Source organism: Diceros bicornis, unplaced genomic scaffold, assembly GCF_020826845.1.
Source record: "Diceros bicornis minor isolate mBicDic1 unplaced genomic scaffold, mDicBic1.mat.cur scaffold_55_ctg1, whole genome shotgun sequence".
In the NCBI taxonomy this organism is placed as follows: domain Eukaryota; kingdom Metazoa; phylum Chordata; class Mammalia; order Perissodactyla; family Rhinocerotidae; genus Diceros; species Diceros bicornis.
The window spans coordinates 3,045,125-3,066,697 of record NW_026691429.1 but is presented as its reverse complement, the minus strand read 5'-3'; the positions used below and the strand labels follow the sequence as shown (position 1 = coordinate 3,066,697).

At 36.0% G+C, this 21,573-nt stretch overlaps 1 long non-coding RNA gene across 1 annotated transcript; it reads right to left on the bottom strand.

Annotated features, from left to right (window-relative positions):
* Positions 1-876: 876 nt before the first annotated feature.
* LOC131403202 (uncharacterized) lies at positions 877-20,741 on the bottom strand. The gene is made up of 4 exons (XR_009219289.1): positions 20,625-20,741; positions 11,359-11,422; positions 2,277-2,372; positions 877-1,039 (listed from the first exon to the last, which is right to left on the bottom strand). It is a non-coding gene; the product is annotated as an uncharacterized LOC131403202 (long non-coding RNA).
* Between the last annotated feature and the right edge of the window lie 832 nt (positions 20,742-21,573).

The window sequence follows — 21,573 nt, the reverse complement described above, 5'->3', positions numbered from 1 at the left end:
ATAGTGTGTCTCGCTGTTCTGCAAAACTAAATGTATACTAAAATTTTAAAAGAGTATTTAATTGTCAAACAAATTACAAGGTACCATGCTGCCTGGACATTTTTTATATACAGATTCATGGGATTTTCCCTATCTTCAGTGAATGAGTCAAAATTATGACAATGCTTACAAAAGTAATTTTCAATCTACCCCACTAATTGTATTCAGCAATGTGGAGGCACGCTTACCTTTTTGGGGGGTGTTATAGTTTTCTGGACAGCTTAAAAACACCTAGTATAAATCTAGATATAGTGGTACATACGTATATTTGAAATAGAAAATATTTTAAAACTAATTATTTAGAGGACTATATTTCAAAGGGAAGTGTCTAAGTGAAACAAAAAAAAAAAGAGCATTTGCTTAACAGATTGAAAATTGGATCACAAATAGATATTTTCTATTACATGAGACAAATGGTATGAAACAGGCAGGCAGAGTTCTGGAAGTGTGAAAGAAGAATTATTCACCCGATGAATCAATATGGCTCCATATGAGCAAATGGGCTTCACTGGTGGTAAGAGCTAACACTTATCAAGTGCTTACGATGTGCGAAGCACCGATCTAAGCATTTTTACATATACTAACTCATTTAATCCTCACAAGAACCTCAATAATAGGACCAATAATAGTAGGTACTATTATATTACCAATGAAGAATATTAACACAGAGAGGTTAATTAACACGCCCAAGGCCAGACAGCTAGTAAGTAGCAGAGCCAGAAGTCAAACCCAAGAAGTCTGACTCCTCAATCGGTGCTTTTGACCACTCTGTTATGCCCTGATATGGAATAGTTTTTGATACCTTCATTTCAGCTGGTTTGTAGCAGCGTATGTTGGGATCTTCCAGTGATGTTCTATATCCATCTCTCAAGAAACGTTTAAATCCATATTTTCCTTTTAATTTTCTAACCACTTTATCAAGTGTCTGGCTAAACAGAACTTCATCATCCAGGGCAAATGCAGGATAAGTGATGCAGGGGAGCAGGGCAGCATCTGTGTTCTGGCAGCAATAAAAAAAAAGAAGGGACTGTAAGTGCCTGCAGTGATATGATCAACACAGCCCAAGGAGAATCATGGAGATGAAAAGCCGATAAAAATAAGTCAATAAATAAGGAATAGATAATAAAAGGTAAGTAAATAAGAAATAAGTCAATAAATAAGTCAATAAAAGTCTTTAACTGACAGTGAGATTGCTGTGCTACAAGGGACACACAGACGCTTATATGGTATGGTTTAGTGAAGCTTACAGAGGAGATAAAACTTTATTCACCAATAAGGAGTATTTTCAAGGTTCAACACTGGACTCAAACTTTAAGATATTAATTAAGGCAGTGTGTAAAAATTTAACACCAATAACTAATCATTAAAACTTAGTTTCTCATAACAATTTTTTGGTATCAGTGAAAAACACAAAACAATCTAAATGTCCAACAATTAGATAAGTAAATTAGCAGCCATTAAAGTTTATATTGTAGAAACATTTATTGATCTGGAAACATGTCCATTCATAGAACCAGATTATCAAATATTATGAACAATATTCTCCCAGTATTATAAAATGAAAAGTATATATGTATATAAAAATATATAAAAACATATAAACACAAATGTTGTCACCCTAAGATTATAACTGAGTGGTGGAATAACGAGTGGATATTATATTATTATTACTTGCTTATTTGTGGGTTTTGTTTTTCTTTGATCATAATCCTGCATTACTTCTATAAAACAGTTATTTTTAAATAATTAAATTATTCCATTTTGAGTGTTTTCTAAGAATAGAGCCATAAATAACCCCTATAAAAATCCGCAATTGCGTACTATAGGCATATAAAAGTTTATCAGCCAAAAAAAATTGTGACTCGAATGAGAGAAAAGAAGCATGAAAAATAATTTTATTCAAAAGGAATATAAATTATGAAAAATATTTTTCTAATATTCTGTGACAAAAAAATTCATTTTGGTATAATGTTGCTACTCCCTCCTGAAAAAATAAAAGGTCTACTTTTCTCCTGTTCTACAAAAGACTCGAAAGACAAAGCAGCTGTGTCCACAGCTCTGCTCACTTCCTGAACAAGACCTCCACAGACCAGGCAAGTGAGAGGCAACGTCTATTCTCTCTTCTCTTCTCTGCTGGCAACCTCTAACATTCTGGAACACATTCTTAGAAAAGTAAACAAAATTACATAACAATCATAAACGATAGCTCTTATTAATTTATTATAAAAATATCTCACATGAGATCTTGATTCTCTGGGTAAGAGTGAGCACAAAGTTTGCCTATTGCGATTGTGAGCATCGAGATCCACAAATATAACCGACCAAGAACAGCCCTGGAACAAGAAAGAGAAAAACATTTCCTAAATTAAGAAAAAACGACTTGTAGAACATTGGGCATTTTGACTGTAAGAAATTTCACAAAAACACTAACACTGGTTGCATTGAGAGTGGCATTACAGAAGATTTTAATTTTCTTTTTTTATACTTTCAGCACTTCCCAAATTTCTTGCAATAAACATTCATTTTATAATCATAAAAAATGTTATTTTTACATTTCCCTATTTCTCCTCAGTCTTCTTATAAATCAAAATGTATTGATTGTAAGATACCTAATCAATTAAGGATATTCATGTTAATAAAAATACAAATAGTTTACTCACATTTTTGACAAGGAATAAAACAAGAACCAATTTGAGTTCACAAAATCTGAATTGTACAGTCCTAATAAAGAATGTTGATTATATGATCAAACTAAGCAAATTTAGATACAATCTAGAATTATAGATATAAAAACTACTTGATTAAAATATAGAGACAGGAGAATCTCAAATAATAAAAATGCAAATAAAAGCTAATATTCACTGTGTGTCAGGCACTGTGCTTTATGCTTCACATGGATTATCTCATTTAATCCCCATATATAGAGGATTATTATCCCCATTTTACTGAAAAAGATGCTAAATCTTAGTTTAATAGAGCACGGGTTCAAAATCAAGTCTCTAACACAGAAGCCCACACCTTAACCACTAAGTTATACAATTTCCCACAATAAAAAATATCTTTCAAGTAAGAGCCAAAAAACTTGAACAAAAAGACAGGTGTAACAAAAAATGTCAATTGGTCTGCTAACCAAGTTAAAAAAAATTTAATATTTAGCCATTAGTGCTTTCCGTATTTATGAGCATAGCCATAAGTAAACATAGCTTTGTTCTTTTACTGGGGAGCTAAACATTTTGAAAACACAGAGAATGAAACTGGAATACAAATACAGCTTCCATTACAAGAGAATACTCAGAAAAACACATGGGGAAGGGAAGAAGAGAACTATCATTCTAATTCTCACCAACTTCAAAGACGCATTCACTCTGAAACTAAAATACCTCAAATCAATCACCTAGACTGAAACTCAATGTCTAGTGGTACTAGGCCCTACCTCCAAATATCAGACTCACTATATGTACATTTTTCCTGTTAACCCACGTACATACATGAGTATTAGCTCATAAAATAGAATGATTTCTCAGGCCGGCCCGGTGGTGGAAGTGGTTAAGCGCGCACGCTCCGCTGCGGCAGCATGGGGTTCGTCGGTTCGGATCCTGGGCGCGCACCAACACACCGCTTGGCAAGCCATGTTGTGGCGGCGTCCCATATAAAGTGGAGGAAGACGGGCACAGATGTTAACCCAGGGCCAGTCTTCCTCAGCAAAAAAAGAGGAGGATTGGCAGATGTTAGCACAGGGCTGATCTTCCTCACCAAAAAAAAAAAAATAGAATGATTTCTCATTCATAATATCATTTCTTAAATCTGTTTTAACTCTGACGAGTAAATTAATAAATGAAGAAGAAATGAGTGAGGCTGTCATTCTACAACCAGATTAACACTAAACTGTCCTTTCTATTATTTGAAATTCCCTAGTTTTCATATCCACTGACAAAATTGAATTCAACAAAGCTTCATGCGGTATCTGCCACTGTCAGAGTGATGTGTTCTCTGCTTTGAGGAAAACAAGATAGAACTTGACCTCTGCTCTCAAGGAGCTGACCCAGGTGATATTCAGTCCTAACCAGATGAATATTAAACAAAACAAAAAGACTGCACATGGCAGGCAATACATGACGATGTACCAAGATATGGGCCTATGTACCAAGTGAGTGGCTTAGATGAGAGAATAATAATGATAATAAATCTCTAAAGGTAACATAAAAAAAACAAAATAGGGAACCTGGGATACTTCATGGAGAAGGCAAGGACCAAAGCTAGGATCTGAATTTTTGTGGGAAGGGGAGCAGGCAGGGTAGTTAGAACAAACAGCAGAGAAATGAATAGGTATGAGATGTTGGGAGCCTGTGAATACACAAAATAACAGGACTTATAATTTATCTTTAGGCTCATAATTAATAAAGTTAATTGCATGCCAAATCAGTCTGCCTTGAACTGAATTTTTAAAAGATAAAATCTAACTAGTGTAATTTATAAATAATGAAGTGAAATAGCAAATTTGGCAATTCTTGCCATTATCTGATTAATATAAACAAGCCAATTTCTATTTTCTGGCCACGAATAAATGGTTTATTTATCTAAATTCATCAAAGTATTTGTTCAGGTTTCTTCCTCTGCCAGCCTCTAAGAAATATGCACAAAGGGAAAAATAATTTCATAATATTACTGGATTTTAACAGTGAGAGCAAATGCTAGTTAACTATATTGTGTGGCTGTCCTCTTAAAAAATATACCATGCTTAGGCATAGGGCCAAGATTCACAGGAAGATAAAATTCACCATAAAATTCACCTAAGACCATGGGCACCTATTCCTCTTCAGAAGCAAATTTTTAAGAAAGTCATCAAGGAGACCCTACTTATGGAATTAATTATCACCAACTTTAAATCATCAGACACATTAATTTTATGCCTGCAAATTTCAAAGGAAGTTTGATATGTCTGCATTGCTTTGAATGCTCTGCATAACATGAGCAATTTCTCTAGTCATTACCTTTTAGATTCTGGCCTCAGCTCATTTGTCAGTATTGTGATTTCTCCAATCAAAACCAGGAATATGAAAGGATGTTTTATATGTATATGTCACTCCAAAGTATCTGATTAACACTGTATATTTTATTTTCATCTTCCATTTCCTGAAATTATCACAACTCTACCATCATATCCTGACTCCATCTACAGAGCATATTTTAAGACTGATAGCTCAAACTGTATTCCCAAACTGAGTTTCTATGACTACTTTCTAGTAAATACACTAGAAGATGATTCAACCTAACCACTGTCATGGGGACTTGAGTTCCAATGGTGGGGAAGAGCTGCACTGAACCATCTACCTCAGACTCCATGACTGCAACAAACACTTTTGAGATGGTACCTAAAGCCAAGGGTGACATCTATGACCATAAGACACTGCTGATCTCTTTAGTCTCAATTCAAAGGGAAATGATTTGAAGGATCGTCTGGGCCTTTCTTTACCCCATCAATCACTTCTCTGAACCTGAGCTAATAGGCTTGCTGCCACATAGCATCAAAGCATAAAACAAGATGAACCCACTCAGTGTATCTACTACACATGATTTCTGTTCTTCTGAATGCAAAATCATACCACAGAACTACCATCAGGAGACTTTCTTCCCTAGTTCAGCATTAAGCTGTTCTTGAGCTCCGTGGCAGAGCCTGGAGAGCAGGATTCTTACAGAAAGGATATTTACTGATGGGAATTACCCCTCTGCATCATGGCTGTGGTGGCAATGGGCATGTAAATAGTCAACTTTTACTTACTGGCCCAACAGTAGCTTCCAGCAGCCCCTCTCACAAGCCATGCTTCTCTTTTCTACAGAAGATTCTACTCACATGCGTTAAAAGAACTTTCCAACTACAGAGCGAGGTGAACCTGAGTAGTAATTCTTAGGGTTTCAGAAAGGGGAGAGCTGAGACTCAGACCCAGGAACCACAAAACTGTTGCTTAGCATGTCTATGACATTTGCTGAGTGTGAATTATAATTTATTTAAAAATTATTATTTAAATAGTGTCAAATATCACTTAAATATTATATATGTCACTATATTTATAGAGAACATATTTGAAAGTATGATGAAATATGTGATTCTCATATTGATGAGTATGTTTCTAAATGCTCCAAATTAGCCTTTATTATAAACTTATCACTAAAGACATTAGGCCATTTTATCACATTTTCTTCTTAGATATTTTCTGCCAAAGAAAAATAACTTGCTTTCACAGGGAAGATTTAAATGATAAGGTTTTTTCCTTGAATAATAAGACAAGTCTGACATTTTAAAAAAAAGAAGAAAGGAAGTGTAAGAACACATAATAACCATTATCAAAGCTAAAAGCTTATTCCACCCAACAATTTTCCATAAAAATAAAAATTAACATTTATCTTATCTCATACACTGAAGCACAAAAAGGGCAAAAGGCAAGCCTTTCACGCTGTTTGCCAAGTGGATGTCTCATTCAGAAGTTCAACAATTAAGAAGAAAATAATGTGGTCAAAAGGTAAAAACTTCCAGTTATAAAATAAATAACTCATGGGGATGTGATATACAGCATGGTGACTACAGTTAACAATACTGTACCGCATATTTGAAAGTTGCTAGGAGAGTTGATCTTAAAAGTTCTCACCACAAGAAAAATAAATTTGTAACTACGTGTGGGTTTGGATGTTAACTAGACTTATTATGGTGATCATTTCATAATATATACAAATACTGAATCACTATGTTGTACACCTGAAACTAATATGTTGATTACACCTCAATAAAAAAATTAAATTTTTTAAAAAAGAAGAAAATGGCTTAAAAGTTTTCAAAAGCAAATGCACAGTTCTCACCTCTAAAGGTAGAAAGCATTCAAGATTTAAGATTTCCTGTACTAATAGTTGATATTCCAGATTCATTACCAAGTGGCTTTGGTTTAATTCCTGTTCTGCCTCTTTGTTGCATGACCAGTGAAAAGCCACCTCAACTCTGTGACCACTCATTTTGAGAGAAGGGCCCTTCCAGCTCCAAAGATCTAAGATTGTCTGAGTTGCGATCAATAGGTGTACTTTTTCAAAGCTCTAAATTAATTTAGTTAAAGACACATGATCAGGTCTTCTAAAACACTACATCAACAGTTTTTGGAAATAGCTGAGAATATTCATCTGATCTGAAATCCCTCAAATCTTGAGGAGGTTTCTATAGGTTTTCATTTGAATAAAAACATTTCTTTGTTACATCAGTTCTTTTCCCAGCCACTGACTTCTAATTAGACCACAGCCCATTGAAGGACATGGAGCAATATGATAAAATGATTAAACACTGAAAAGATCATATGCACTCTTAAATGTGCTACTATTTAGCAGGTATATTTTTAACTTTGCTGTAGAGGTGGGAATTTTAACATTAACAAAGTCAGGTTTCTGTAATTCTCCACATCAGAAACAAAAATGAAAGGGAATTGGTAAAACTAGGATACTGTTTGATATTATCCAAAAAAAAGGAACATGGAGAGCTCCACTTGCAACATGTGACATCTATGTGGCTAAAGGAATAAGACATTATTTGTCTATATTTCCATCCAAAATACTCAACGAATAGTCAACTCGGCAAACATTTGGCACACAGCTCTGCTGGGAATGGACATGAGCTAACCAAGGTCAATATTAACTCTGCTTAGAGCAGTCGTTCTCATCCTTGGCTGAACATTACAATTCCTGGGCAGTTGGAAACATCTCAAGGCCAAGGTCTCCCCCTAGACCAATTAAATCAGAATCTCCAGGGGTAGAGCCCAGCAATCAGTATTGCAAATAATTCCACTGTGCAGCCAAGACTGAGACATTATGGCTGAGGAACAATTCTAGCAGTATATTTATAACTCAGAATCAGAAAGTATAGTAGAGCAATTCAGTGCTTTTAGAGTTATGGCTAAGAGATCTATGAAAGCTTCCTGGGAAAAGTAGGCTGAAGACAGAGCCCTGAAACATGGGTAGTTAGGAAAGGTAGCATGTATACGTGTGGGCTTCTATGTAGGTGGAGGCATATATGTAGTATATATACCAGACACATAAGCAACATACACTAAGACTCAGGGACATCAAAGGAGATGGCACGATTGCAAAAAAGAGCTGACCAATACCTTATAATGTCCAACCTAGACACAAAACTCCATTCAGCACACTACTTGGTATGCCATGGAAGGCAGAAGAGCAAGACCTGTATCTTTCCAGACTGCTGCTGTAACACTATTGATTTAGTCCATGACTCCTCTAAGTCTCCTTGAAATACTCTCTAGAAGCTTTTCAGTCCAATCTCTTCATTTCCGTTCTTTAACATTACCAGTACTTCATTAACAATAACAAGAGATAATATTTATTGAGGGTTTAATCTTTGCCAAGCACTATACTAAGCTTTTTATTTGCATGAAAACCTTCTGAGTTAGGTCCTAGTATCATTATCTCTATTTTTTTAGTTGAGGAAGCCGAGACAGGTAAACAACTAGCCAATGTCACAGAACTCACTAGTGGGAGTACAGAGCGTACAGTGAGTCTCCTGACTCCAAATACAATGCCATTCTTTTTTTTTTAATTGAGGTATAATTGACGTATAACATTATATTAGATTCAGGTGTACAACATAATGACTCAATATTTGTATATACTGCAATATGATCACCACAATAAGTCTAGTTAACATCCATCACCGTACATAGTTACAAAAATTTTCTTTCTTGTGAAGAGAACTTTTAAGATCTACTCTTAGCAATTTTCGAATATGCAATACAGTATTATTAACTATAGTCACCATGATACACATTACATCCCCATGACTTATGTTATAACTGGAAGTTTGTGCCTTTTGACCCCCTTCTCCTATTTCACCCACCCTCCACCCCCGACCTCTGGCATCCACCAATCTGTTCTCTGTATATATGTGCTTGGTGTTTTGTTGTTTTAGATTCCACATATAAGTGAGATCATATGCCATTTGTCTTTCTCTGTCTGACTTATTTCACTTAGCATAACGCCCTCAAGGTTCATCTATGTTGTCACAAATGTCAAGATTTCATTCTTTTTCATAGCTAAATAATGTTCCATTGTATAGTCATGCATCACTTGATGATGGGGATATGTTCTGAGAAATGTGCTTTTAGGCACACTGTATGCTGTTCATCATTGTGTGACTATCACAGAGTGTACTTACACAAACCTAGATTGTATAGCCTACTACACACCTATGCTACATGGTACTAATCTTATGGGACCACCATCATATATGCAGTCCATTGTTGACCAAAACATCGTAATGCGCCACATGATTGTATATATATTTACCACATTTTCTTTATCCATTCATCCATCGATGGACACTTAGGTTGTTTCCATATCTTGGCCATCGTAAATAATGCTACAATGCCATACCTTTATGCCATGTTTATGCCTTTATACCTTTATGCCATACTCCTTCCTTCCTTCCCACCTACCTATCTATCTAATATACCTATATACATACACAAACACAAACACAGACATACACACACACATATACACACACAAATTCATACATACACACGTACACACTAATTTAAATGAATGTACTGAGAGTGAGGCAAGGGTGAAAAGGAAATGAGAAGTACTGAAGGATACATGTGGGACTTCCATGAGTATGTTGACTCTTCCAGTGAGAAAGAAATGTTGACATAAGCCAAGAGATCAGTGCCAGAGGCACCAAGAATCTCCAGGAGAGGCATAATATTAATAATCATGATTTCGATAGGCTCACACCCCTCAAACCCCCATGAGCTCTGATCTCTCCATTTCTCCAGCCAGAGGTCTTGAGAGAGGAGGAAGAGTGTGGGAAGTGGGCGATTTAGTCTTGGGCACCCAAAATAAGGTGCTGCTCCCCTCTTCCCAATCCGTTCATGTCTATGTTCATTCTTCATTCTTCATGTCCTGGATGTAAGCAGAGTCCATCCTCCAAGAGGAAGTTAGAGTGAGAACAGAAGTGAGTTTGTGGATGTAGGGAGTGAAAGAGAGGCAGTTGTACTATAACACTTCAACTTAAAACTTTCTTAAATTCAAGACTTCGGGTACATAGTATTACAATTGCCATAACAAAAACCATGTTACCTTTTGCATATCTGCATAACTTTCTAAAATGTATTTTTACTGACTCGGCATTTTAATTGGTTGTTGTTTTTAGTGCCATCAAGTCCGTTCCGACCCCTAGTGACCCTGTGTACCAAAGAGCAGAACCCCGCCTGGTCTTTTTGCTCCATCCTCTCACCTTCTGGTGCTGTATCAGATAATGCTCCAATGCTATTCATAGGGTTTTCATGGCCAATTTTTTCAGAAATGTGTGGTCATGTCCTTCTTCCTAGTCTGCCTTGGTCTGGAAGCTTCCCTGAAACCTGTCCACCACGGGTGACCCTGCTGGTATTTGACATACCAGTGGCATAGCTTTCAGCATCACAGCAACACATGGCTGCCACAGTATAACAACCAACAGATGGGTGGTGAGGTTCCCTGACCAGGAAACGAACTCAGACCACAGCAACGAGAGTGCTGAATCTTAACCACTAGACCACCAAGCATTTTAATAACTTAAGGTTAATTATAATATCAGCTGGAAACCGCCTTTGCCCTCCCATCTTAAGAATCTTTACAAAAATTGCTAAAGACAATTAGCCTAGTTCTTGATCCAGAGTAATAACCTGTATTCCTACATTTTATTCCCTTTCATTGACAACTCAATCCACGGTCACTTGATTGGGTGCAGAAACTTGTTAAAGATCTTGTTTTAAGAAAATTTAAGGCAACCCTTAGGATTTCTCTTTTATCCCGAAGAAAATGAGATTTAGACATATAATTACAGCCAGTTGAGGGTTAAGCTAGGATTAAAATTTCCAATTCTTTGGCTGCACATATTACACAAATTCCCCTCTACATAAGATTTACATTAAGTTGAAACCAACATGAGAACTAATATGGAAAATATATGATATATAAGGCTAGGAATATTTAAAACTGTGAAAGCTCAACAAGAGACCTGAGGAAAAAGCTAGGGAACAAAGACAATGAGAATTCTTTATGAAGAGATTTTTTTTTTTTTCTAATTAAGCAATGTTTTTTAGTTAGAAAACTAAAATTTAACCGGCAAATCATATTCAAAGGAAAGTCTGTTCAACCATGGTCTGCCACATAAATTTCAGACATTCTCTGATCATAAGGAACAACTTGGTTAATGAATGGCCAAATTAATTAAAAACATAATTCAAATAAACAATCACAGTTTATTGTTACTATTGCTGTTTTTTTTACCTGGTTGCCAAAGAGGTTGAATCCATTAATTGCTTCTAGAGCTGCTTTTGCTAAGCCAACAGAGCTAAAAGAGAAAAGGAAATACTTTATAACTCTAATATATCTGGCTACAAAATAAGAACCATTATCTGATGAATATTCACAAGTAAGTTTCTTTATTAAAACTTAGAACAACTTCTGTAGGAAGAATAATGTCTAAGAGATCGCAGTCTGACATTTCACTATTTTAATTTCTCTTTTTTATAGTTAGTGATCTTCTGGGAAAAATATTTCTAAGTTCACCTTGATCTAGGCAAATGGTCATACTATTGATGGGAGTAGTTTTAATTCCAGTATCATTTATATTCACTAACTCAAGAAAAAAAAAGATGAACTTTAGAGGAAGGTATATTATAATATGTGCACAGTAATAACAAGGTTGCGCATCATTAGCTCAGATCAATGTAAAAGAGCTTTTCTGATATCAACTCTGAGCCTTAAAAAAAGTTCTTGCACATCATACACTTACCACGGAGTGGGGTTTAATATACCCATTCAAATACTCTTTGCTTAGAGTCCAATAAAATAGGCATTACTTTATGCTCACAAAACAACTGATCATCATACCTCTCATTTTTTGCTATATTGTTCTGTTTATAATAAAATACGTACTCCTTTGCCCTCTCAAATGCCACATACAATAGTGCTGGAAAATGGGAAGACAAATTTCATTAAAAATATGACTGTCATCTTATAAATAACATTTAAATATTTTAGATCTAATATCCAGTTTATTTTACTTATTGCATTTTTTCTGTTTTTATTAAAAGCAAATGCATATGCTATTAATATCATTTAAAATTAATGATCAGTCATCATTTCAGCATTTCTCTAAAGGAGTGATTATCAAAGTGTGGTCCCCAGAGCAGTAGCATTATCTGGGAACTTGTTAGAAATGCCAATTCTCACTCCTCTCCAGGAGTGGGGCCCAACAATCAGTGTTAAAAAGCCCCCCAGGGGGTTAAATGCACTTTAAATTTGAGAACCACTGTTCTAAGCTATTCGAATCATCATTATCTACATTTTCAATGGGTTGTTTACATGAAATGTTCTCAAGTATGCATTACTTTTAATACAGGATAGTAAATAGGTGGGAAACCTTTTAAAATACATGGATGGGGAAGTGGAGTAGACATAAGTTTCCCTATTTCTCTCACTAAGTACAACAAAAAACCCTGGACATCACATAACAAAAATAAAAAGCCTCAGAAAGATGGAAAGCCAGACTGGCTAGGAGCCTTAGGATTCTAGGAACAACACTTGGTAAGTTCCCTGAGTTTCCTTTTTGCCTCCAATATACCAGACTTAGAGCTAAAGAAGCCAAAAACCAGGAAATGCCAGTAGGTGTATTAAAAAAAGCCCCAACAAAAGCCTGCTCTCTCTAGCTAAAGGACCAGGAAAAGGATAGCCTAGCAAAACACAATAGACAACAACCACTCAAAATTTAGACAGTTTAAAATTTAGAGAAGAACCACTCAAGAAAAGAAAACTGTGGCCCTACCCCCACTCACTCCTGTAAAGGCTAGTGGGGAACCTAGACTTCTACATTGAGTCTATAATAAGGAACTGCACCCAACCTGCAACCCTCTCAGCTGCCGTGTGGTGTCAGAGAAGTCCAAGAAGGAAGCCAAGACTTTCATTACCAATGAGTGTTAAGAAGTCTCCCCCCTCACACTTCAGCGTCAGTGGAGAACACACGGAAAGCCTAGACTTCCACACCTGCTTGCCAGTAATGAGGTGAACCTACCCTTCCTGCTGGGATGGCATCAGAGGAGGTCCAATGGAGAGTCAGTACTTTCACTAATGCCCAGCTGCAAAGAGGCCACATCCTCTCCCTGTTCCATAAGTAGAGGCCAACTGGGAATGAGTAATGAGGCACTCCTATCCTTCCTAGCCAAGGAGGTATCAGTGGAGGCCTACTGGGGAACTAGGCATCCCAACTGGACCCAGCAACAATGAAGAGTCTCCATCTTGGATATCAAAGAAAAACCTAGACTTACATTCCTACCCAGTAGTAATGAGGTGATGACCCTGCCCCCTTCCCCTGGCAGAGTGGTGCCAAAAAAATATAGCTAAAATAGAAAGTTAAAATAAGATTCAGGGTGTTACAACATAATACTCAAAATGTCCACATTTCAATCAAAAATCACTGATCATGTCTAGAACCAGACCCAGCCAAACTGAATGAAAAAGGACAATCAATAGATGCTAACACTGAGACGAAAGCAATGTTAAAATTATCTAACAAAGATTTTAAAACAGCCATAATAAAAATTCTTCAATGAGCAATTATAAATATGATTGAAACAAGTGAAAAGATAGAAAGCCTCAGCTAAGAAACAGAAAAGTGTAAACAAAGTTTTTACAAGTGAAAAATTACAATAATAAAAATTAAAAGCTCAGTGGACAGGATCAATGGCAGAATGGGGGAGAAAGGGGAAACAATAACCAAATTGGAAGATAAAACAATAGAAATTATCCAATCAGAACAAAAGAGAAAAAAATTGACTAGAAAAAAAAAACGAAGAGAGCTTCAGGGACCTTTGGGGCTATAACAAAAGATCTAACATTCATGTCATTGGACTCCCTCAAGGAGAGAAGAAAAAGGGCAGAGCTAAAAAAAAAAGTACTTGAAATAATGGCAGACAACTTCCCAATTTGCAAGAAACAAAAAGCTACAGATTCAAGCAGCGAGTGAAACTCAATCAGAATAAAATAAATATATCCATGCTAGGCACATCAAAACTTTTGAAAACTAAAGACAAAGAAAAAATCTTTAAAGTAGCCATGGACAACATTTTACCTATAGGGGAAAAACAACGGAATGACAATGAATTGCTTACCAAAAACCATGAAGGCTAAAAGGATGTGGCGCAAGTGTTTTCAAGCATTGAAACAGAAGAACTGTCAACCCAGAATCTTATACCAGTAAATATATCCTATTTGTTTATTTATTTACACAAGACATTCCCAGATGAAAGAAAAATAAGAAATCTGTCACCAGTAGATCTACCCTAAAAGTATGACTAAAGTAAATTCTCAAAACAAAATGATTGCAAGCAACCAACCAACCAATCAACCTTGGAACAATCAAAAAGGAAGAAAAAATATAGTAAGCAAAAATATGGGTACACACGATAGGCTTTTCTTCTCCTCTTGAGTTTTATAAATTATGTTTGACAATTACAGCAACAGTTGTAACACTGTGGGTTCTAAATGCATGTGGGAAAAATATTTATGATAACTATAATATAAATGGGGGAGCGTAACAAGACATAAATGGAGGTAAGACTTCTATATTTGCCTCCAGTGGGTGAAATAATGACCGCGGTACACTCAGTTTATATATATAATGTAATACCTAGAGCAATCGCTAAAAAGCTATACAAAAAGATACCTTCAAAATCATTACAGATAAATCAATACGCAATTCTAAAAAATGCTGAAGAACCCACAGGAAGGTAGGAAAAAGAAAACAGAGAAATGACAAGGCCTAGAACCTGAAGGAATAAAGTCCAAGCGAAAAATATGTGCCAGTTTAAAACATGTCTGCAAATTCTTTGACAGTCTTCCCATCAAGAGGTGGACTCTTATTCCCCTCACTAGAATATGGCCTGGTCTTACTGACTCTAACAAATAGAATGTGGTGGAAGTTATACTGCATGACCTCTAAAGCTAGGTCATAAAAGGCAATACAGCCCCCACCTGGCCCTCTCTTTTGTGACGCTGGACCTTGGAACCCAGCCACCATGTTGTGAGGAAGTCTATATGAAAAAACTTCATATAAGTCTTGTGGCAGACAGCTCCTGCCAAGGTTCCAGTCAACATTCCGATACCTGAGTGAGGAAGCCATCAAGCTGACTCCAACCCCACCCACAACTGACGGAAAATGCATAAAAGACCCTGAGCAGGAACCACCTAGCTTAGCCCAGCAACCCTCAGAACTATGAGAGTTAATACTAATAAAATATTGTTGTTGTTTTATGCCTCTAATTTGGGGGTAGTTTATTGGCAACAATAGGTAACCAGAAAAGAACCTAAGTCAGGTTCCTAATTCTATCACGTACCCAGAATAAGTAGGCCAATCATACTCAGCCTTGCATGCTCCAAATGGAAACCAAATAGTACCTGCATAAGAATTCTAGACTCCTGGAACCTAAGGGTTAGGAGAGCCCCTAGGGGTCATCTATTCTGACAGTTCATGCAAAAACATCCATCGTCAACTGGTGTTCTTGCTTAAGAATGTGTTCCTGATGTCCTAGGAGTTCCCTTATAGTCCCCAACGCACAAACATTTACATGCATTTAACTGAGTAATACCAGAAAACCTCCACTTACAGTGTGACGTACATGTGTTATGAAGACTGTTTGTAGTATTTTGAGAAGCGAGAATAAATAAATTATTCAAAAGGCAAATATCCAAAAGAAATACTGCACTGGAGGAGATACACGATGTAGCTAACTCAAGGTTTTGTCTTTAACAAGACAGCTAAAGGATGAATTTTGAAATTGTCTTCTAAATAAAGCATTACAAAAAAAAACAAACACTGTACCTGGACTAGAGTAAATGTGGAACTCTTTCTCTTTTAACTTTCTTTCCCAATGCAATTGGTTAAATAATTGGACTTAACTGAAATTCACAAATATGTTACTTTATTATCCACTGGTTATTTAAATCTCTGGCTACAGCAAGCTATTTAGAAACTCAAACATACTCCTAATGTGATCTTACATTTTACTGTCAAATATAATACATACTGTTGTAAGAGTTAAAAATATTTTACTAGCACAAGACATTCTCAGAAAATTAAATTACTCTATAATTAGTTATTGAATATATTAATATTAGGTGAATACTACCAGTAGAACATTCACCAATCTGGTCTTGAAAAGTGTTACCTCAACATTCATTTAACAGGGCTAAAATGAAGTGATGTTCGCTTGGGAGATAGTTTGTAATAAAAGTGGTTTGTTGCATATTTCAAAGCTTTTCTAGAAAAGATGATGGGTTTGGACTCAGTGATTGACAACCCACCACAGAATCCAAAAAATTCATTGACAAGCATGAGAACTAAATTCACATCCTCCTGCTCATTAACACTATGCTTTAGTTCCCTGAGCCACCCAATCATATCCCCTGAAACAGCAAGAACTTGACAGGACTATAGTTTTAATGGGTGCTGATGAATTGTTCAGTACAGCAAAAATACATAAAATGAAGCAGAACGGAGGGATAGTTGCTTCTATCATAGTTCAATGACTGGAACATCAAAAATGATTTAAGAAGATTAAGTAGTTACTTTAAATAACAAGCACTGTGTGGAATAAAATGGTCACTAAAAACATCTTAAACTGAGTAAAGTGGTGATATGATGGTTACTTATCTGATATTTTAGTGATGGCTTTCTTTATTGGAAAAGCCAAGCGAATAGAACATAAAACCATGAAAAAAAAAAAAAACTGAAAAATCAGATCTAAATTTCTAAATTCTCTTTGCTTCTACAGTCTTCTTTGTACCGCAAATATTAGATTTAACAAAGTAAAAAAGGAAATTATGCTATTAAATAGAAAGTTCTATTTAGGAGTTAATGTTTCAAAAACTTTTCTTTCTATTTGGGCAGATATCCACATTACTAAGTTATTAAGTACAATTTTCCTTTTTCTTCCCAACAGCCAAAAAATTCAAAGTTAGTCTTGGTGAAGGTTCAATTCACATCTTATAGATGACTCATCTCTTCTCCAAAACAAAGAATTTTGGTTTAAAGGTAGTCCCAAGGTGTAGGAATATCCTCACATAAATGAGGAAGGGGAAATATAAAGATTAAAATACTTTAATTCAACTTGGAGCAGCTGAGAAGACTACTTGGATACGTAATTCTGGGGGTTAAGAATTAGTGCTACAATAAATAGGTACCAAAAAGATATATGGAGGAAAATGTAATTAAATCAAATAATATAGGATTTTAAAATACATAGGCATTTGTTAGAGACTGAACAAGAGAAAAGAGGAGAATTAGCTGACACAGTTCCAGACACCCTGGGAGAAACTGAAAGGAGCATGTCACTTGAGGAAAGTCAAGTCAACAGAAAAACCAGGAAAGCAGGGAACACTTGCTTAGGAAACATTTCAAGAAAATCATAGTGAGCCTAGAGCAATGGATCCTTTTCCTAAAGCCCTGAAAAGGGTGAGGCAGCTGCTAGAATGCAGTTCAGATAAATGTAAAGAGATCACCTTTCAGAAAAAAATTCTAGGGTTTATCTAAGAAATACTAAATAATTCAAAAACTTGGACTAAAAGGGATACCAGCAAACCTGGGGCTGAAAAGGGCAGATCAGGAAGGGTCTGATCAAAGCATTAAGCTGAATCAAGCTGTACTGATTACTAAACAAAGATATACTTGAAACTTATAACAGTTTCACCAAGAGCATATACCCTACTGTTCTTTCAAACTTTAGAAAAACTTTTTAAGACTTGAAAATACAACGTGAAAGAGCAGAAACAACTTTGGACTTGGAGGCCAATCACCTGGAATCCAGTTCTGATTCTACTACTTACTGGGGTGTATCATTTAAAGGCAGGGTCGGGGGGAGATCGCTAAACCTTCTAAACCTTAGTTTCTTCCCGTATAAAAGGCAATAATGTTCCCTGCCCGACCTAAATAAAATATATTCTGTAACTGGACAGTGCCACAGATTGCAATTATTAAAGGACCACTGAGAATGGATGCTGAAAAGGGAGGCTCTGACTTCGGAATACTATGTGTGCCTTTTGGGGGCCTAGGGGTGGTAACCTTCTTTGATCAAGTTGCAGCTTAGAAGGGATGTGCCCAGTGTGATAAGGGAAGAAAGGAACATTCACCAAGCCAGTCGCTTTGGCCAAGGCCCTAGTGAGCACCAAGGCAACAGTCAGATTGTGCTCTGTCTCTTCTCTGACTCCTGCTAAGGAGGACCGTATAGTACACAGCTAGAGGGAGAACGGCAAAGAAAGCCAGAAGGCAAAAAGGGTGGTGTGGGTACTTACAGCAAGAGTTACTGTAGACTACTTCAGGCTGTCTGAAATGAGGAGGACAGCTTAAGGAGATAACAGGGTATTGCACTAAGCAGTAAGGATCAGATCCAACCAGGCACAGACAGTTCTGGGATGTCTTACAGCAGCAACAGGCTAAGCAGCAGCTCCACATTCCACTACCCAGGCCTGAGCACAGAAAGATACTGGCCTCCCACGACTACCGCTATCGCTGCGTCCGTCAGTGCCAAGTCCGCCTGCAGTGTCAAAATAGACCCTTTTGGCACCAGAGGTGACACATCCAAGAAGGCTTGTGGAGATCTGAGGTCAGACACATTTGAAAAAAATGTTTAGAATTCTTATGGAGAATTGTAAAGTGTTATACCATAGAAAATTAAAAGATCAATGTTAAATGTATAAAACCCATCATCCAAACCTAATGGCAAACTTCATTACCCATCCATTTGAATAGAATTGGCCTGCTACAATTAAGATTAATTTTGCATGCAAAAGGTAGCAAAGAACATCATATAATGATCTTCCAAGCCTTGAAATACAATCCTTAATGGTTCAATTAAAGATTAGCACCTTAGTTACAAGAAAACAAGTTGGAGCCTGTTTTTTCACTAGAAACCTTCCAACACCTTCACTTTCGAGGATGGTATCTTTCACCCAAGGTTCTTTCTGAGTTTACTACACTTTTTATAAACAGGAAAAACGCCACTCCAAATATTTTATACTGAAAATAATGTCAGTGGGATAACATTGGCATGTATCAAACGGTTATTAAAACGCAGATAAAAGGTCTGATAAATCATAAATGCTAGAAAGGTAAATTTTTAAAAATCACCTTTTCTAATCAAATCCACTTTCTTTCTTGTAATTTGATAATCTGGAAAATGTTGAGAACTTAATTTGGATTATGGCTGAAATATAACATTATCTTCCTATTTTTAATATTTGCCAGAATTTGTTTAATGTCTGAACTGAACTTTCCCACAAATTATTTCTCCACTTCACTGACTTCTTCACTGATTGTTACTATTCTGCTGTGCACTATAAAAATGCCTCATATGAATCATAAAACTTACAGAAAAATGTTTGTATTTTAGTTAACCCAGAGTTAACTGAAGTCCTTTTTGTTTCAATCTTTGTTATTAAAATATTCTTAAATGTGTGAGTACACTTGTATTCTAGTGCTCACTTATGCCAGGTATTCAAATGCTTTACATATATATTAACTCAATCATTATAACAACTTTATAAAGTAGAAACTATTATTATCTTCATTTTATAGATGAAGAAACTGAGGCATGGAGATGATACACAGCTAGAGATCTGGAGCCAGTTTCTATATCTTAGTTTATATCTTATATTGGCTTAGTTTTCTGTGTGATTAGTTCTTCTACCCAAAAAAATATACAGCTGTGGATTCCTCTTAACCAGTGTTTCTTAAACTGTTTCTCTACTTCAAGTCTCAATGATGTAAACTGACCTATAGTTAATCACCTTTAAATTCTTAAATCTTTTAGTGTGAAATGGATAGGACTCATTGAGCTACACTTTTTAGTTAAAAGATGACCTCCTGGGCAAAAATTTACATCTGAAAGGTGCAATCAGTCATTAAAGCTATTTCCCTCACCCTAAAGAGTAAAGGAAATTCACAAACTACTAACATAAGTTATCAACTATTCTTGTTTATTCAAACCCCCTAAACCACAGCTCAAGATGGTGACCACACCTCTCAGAGAAAACAATGAATGTTAAGTTTTATATGAAGAGTATAAGTATCTCTGATTAGGACAAAAATCAGCTCTATAACATGGAAGGGAATTTTACATGCAATGTATATACATAGGTGTTTGGCAATTTTAATTTCCTTGATCTTTCAAAGAGTGTCATTGTAAAGAGGAAAAAGAAAATGACTTGGCTGAGCAGCAAGGCCAAGCCGTGGACTGGAGGCTGATATGCATGTACCAACACCACGGGAGGCTGGGAAAGACACCCTGCTCCTTTCCTGCATCTGTTTATCGGCACTGAGAGCAGACTCTTCTGGTTTAATTTTAAGTGAATTTCATCTGCATCACATAGAAAAAAAAAAAAAAAGAGATGAAATTAACATAGAAACCACAGTTCCCATCTAATACTTTTGATTTTTATTCATATTCAAATTCCACACATTTAAATTAAAAAAAAAAAAACCTTAGAAATAAACAAATTACCTCGAATGTAGCTCTGTGCTGCCATTATTATATTTGCTTCCTCTTTCCCAGACACCAAAATCAGGCACACGGTAAACTCTTTCTACACAAAATACAAGGTTTTGAATAAAAGAGACCTAAAAGAAACGAAATAAAACATAAGGACACATGCAGTAACAGGATCTTTCGATACTGATAAGAACAATTAGATACCGTTTGAAAACCAAATACATACTTGCCTACTAGCACTTTTTTACCATGTTGAAACTCTTGTGATTATTACATTACTATTAATATTCTGCTATACCCGGCTTTTCAAATATAAAGCTTAAAATGAGAACCTAATATTATACCGTACAGATACAGAATTTAAATCCTATCAATGCTCCAACGATAATTCTTCAATGATACACTTATTACTGTTCATGACTACTGTGCATCTTAAGAATTAAGAAAAACATAAAGCACTCTTTTATACTAGATAATAATATTTGGAATCTAAAATAGCCATATGAAATGTTAAATAAGCCTAAAACTTGAGAGATAAAAAGGTATTTCTCAGTTCTGCAACGAGCCAGTCCCATGTTGAATAAACCAGGAGTCTTGGGTCTATTACTCCTGGAATCTAATTTTCCTCCTGCCTTTTCGACAGCTATAGGTACCCATTCTTATAAACTCAAAGCTTGCACTTGGAGGTAGGCTCCAACCAACAGGTCAGGAGTCACAGCTTCCGTGTAAGGATTTCAAATATTTGATGAAGTTTACACTCTCAGAAGTAACTACGGAAAGCAAAGATTACGGTCAGTTCTTATTTAATAAAACTTTAGTCATTTTAATAAAGGCAATATCTTAAGTGGGCTATGGTCCTGATTATAGGGTTTTTAATTTAGTCATCATGTTTGGTTCAATAAGACAAACTGAATATGTGCATCGAGCCTAGCCTTCATCTCAAGATCCCTCTCAAGTGGCA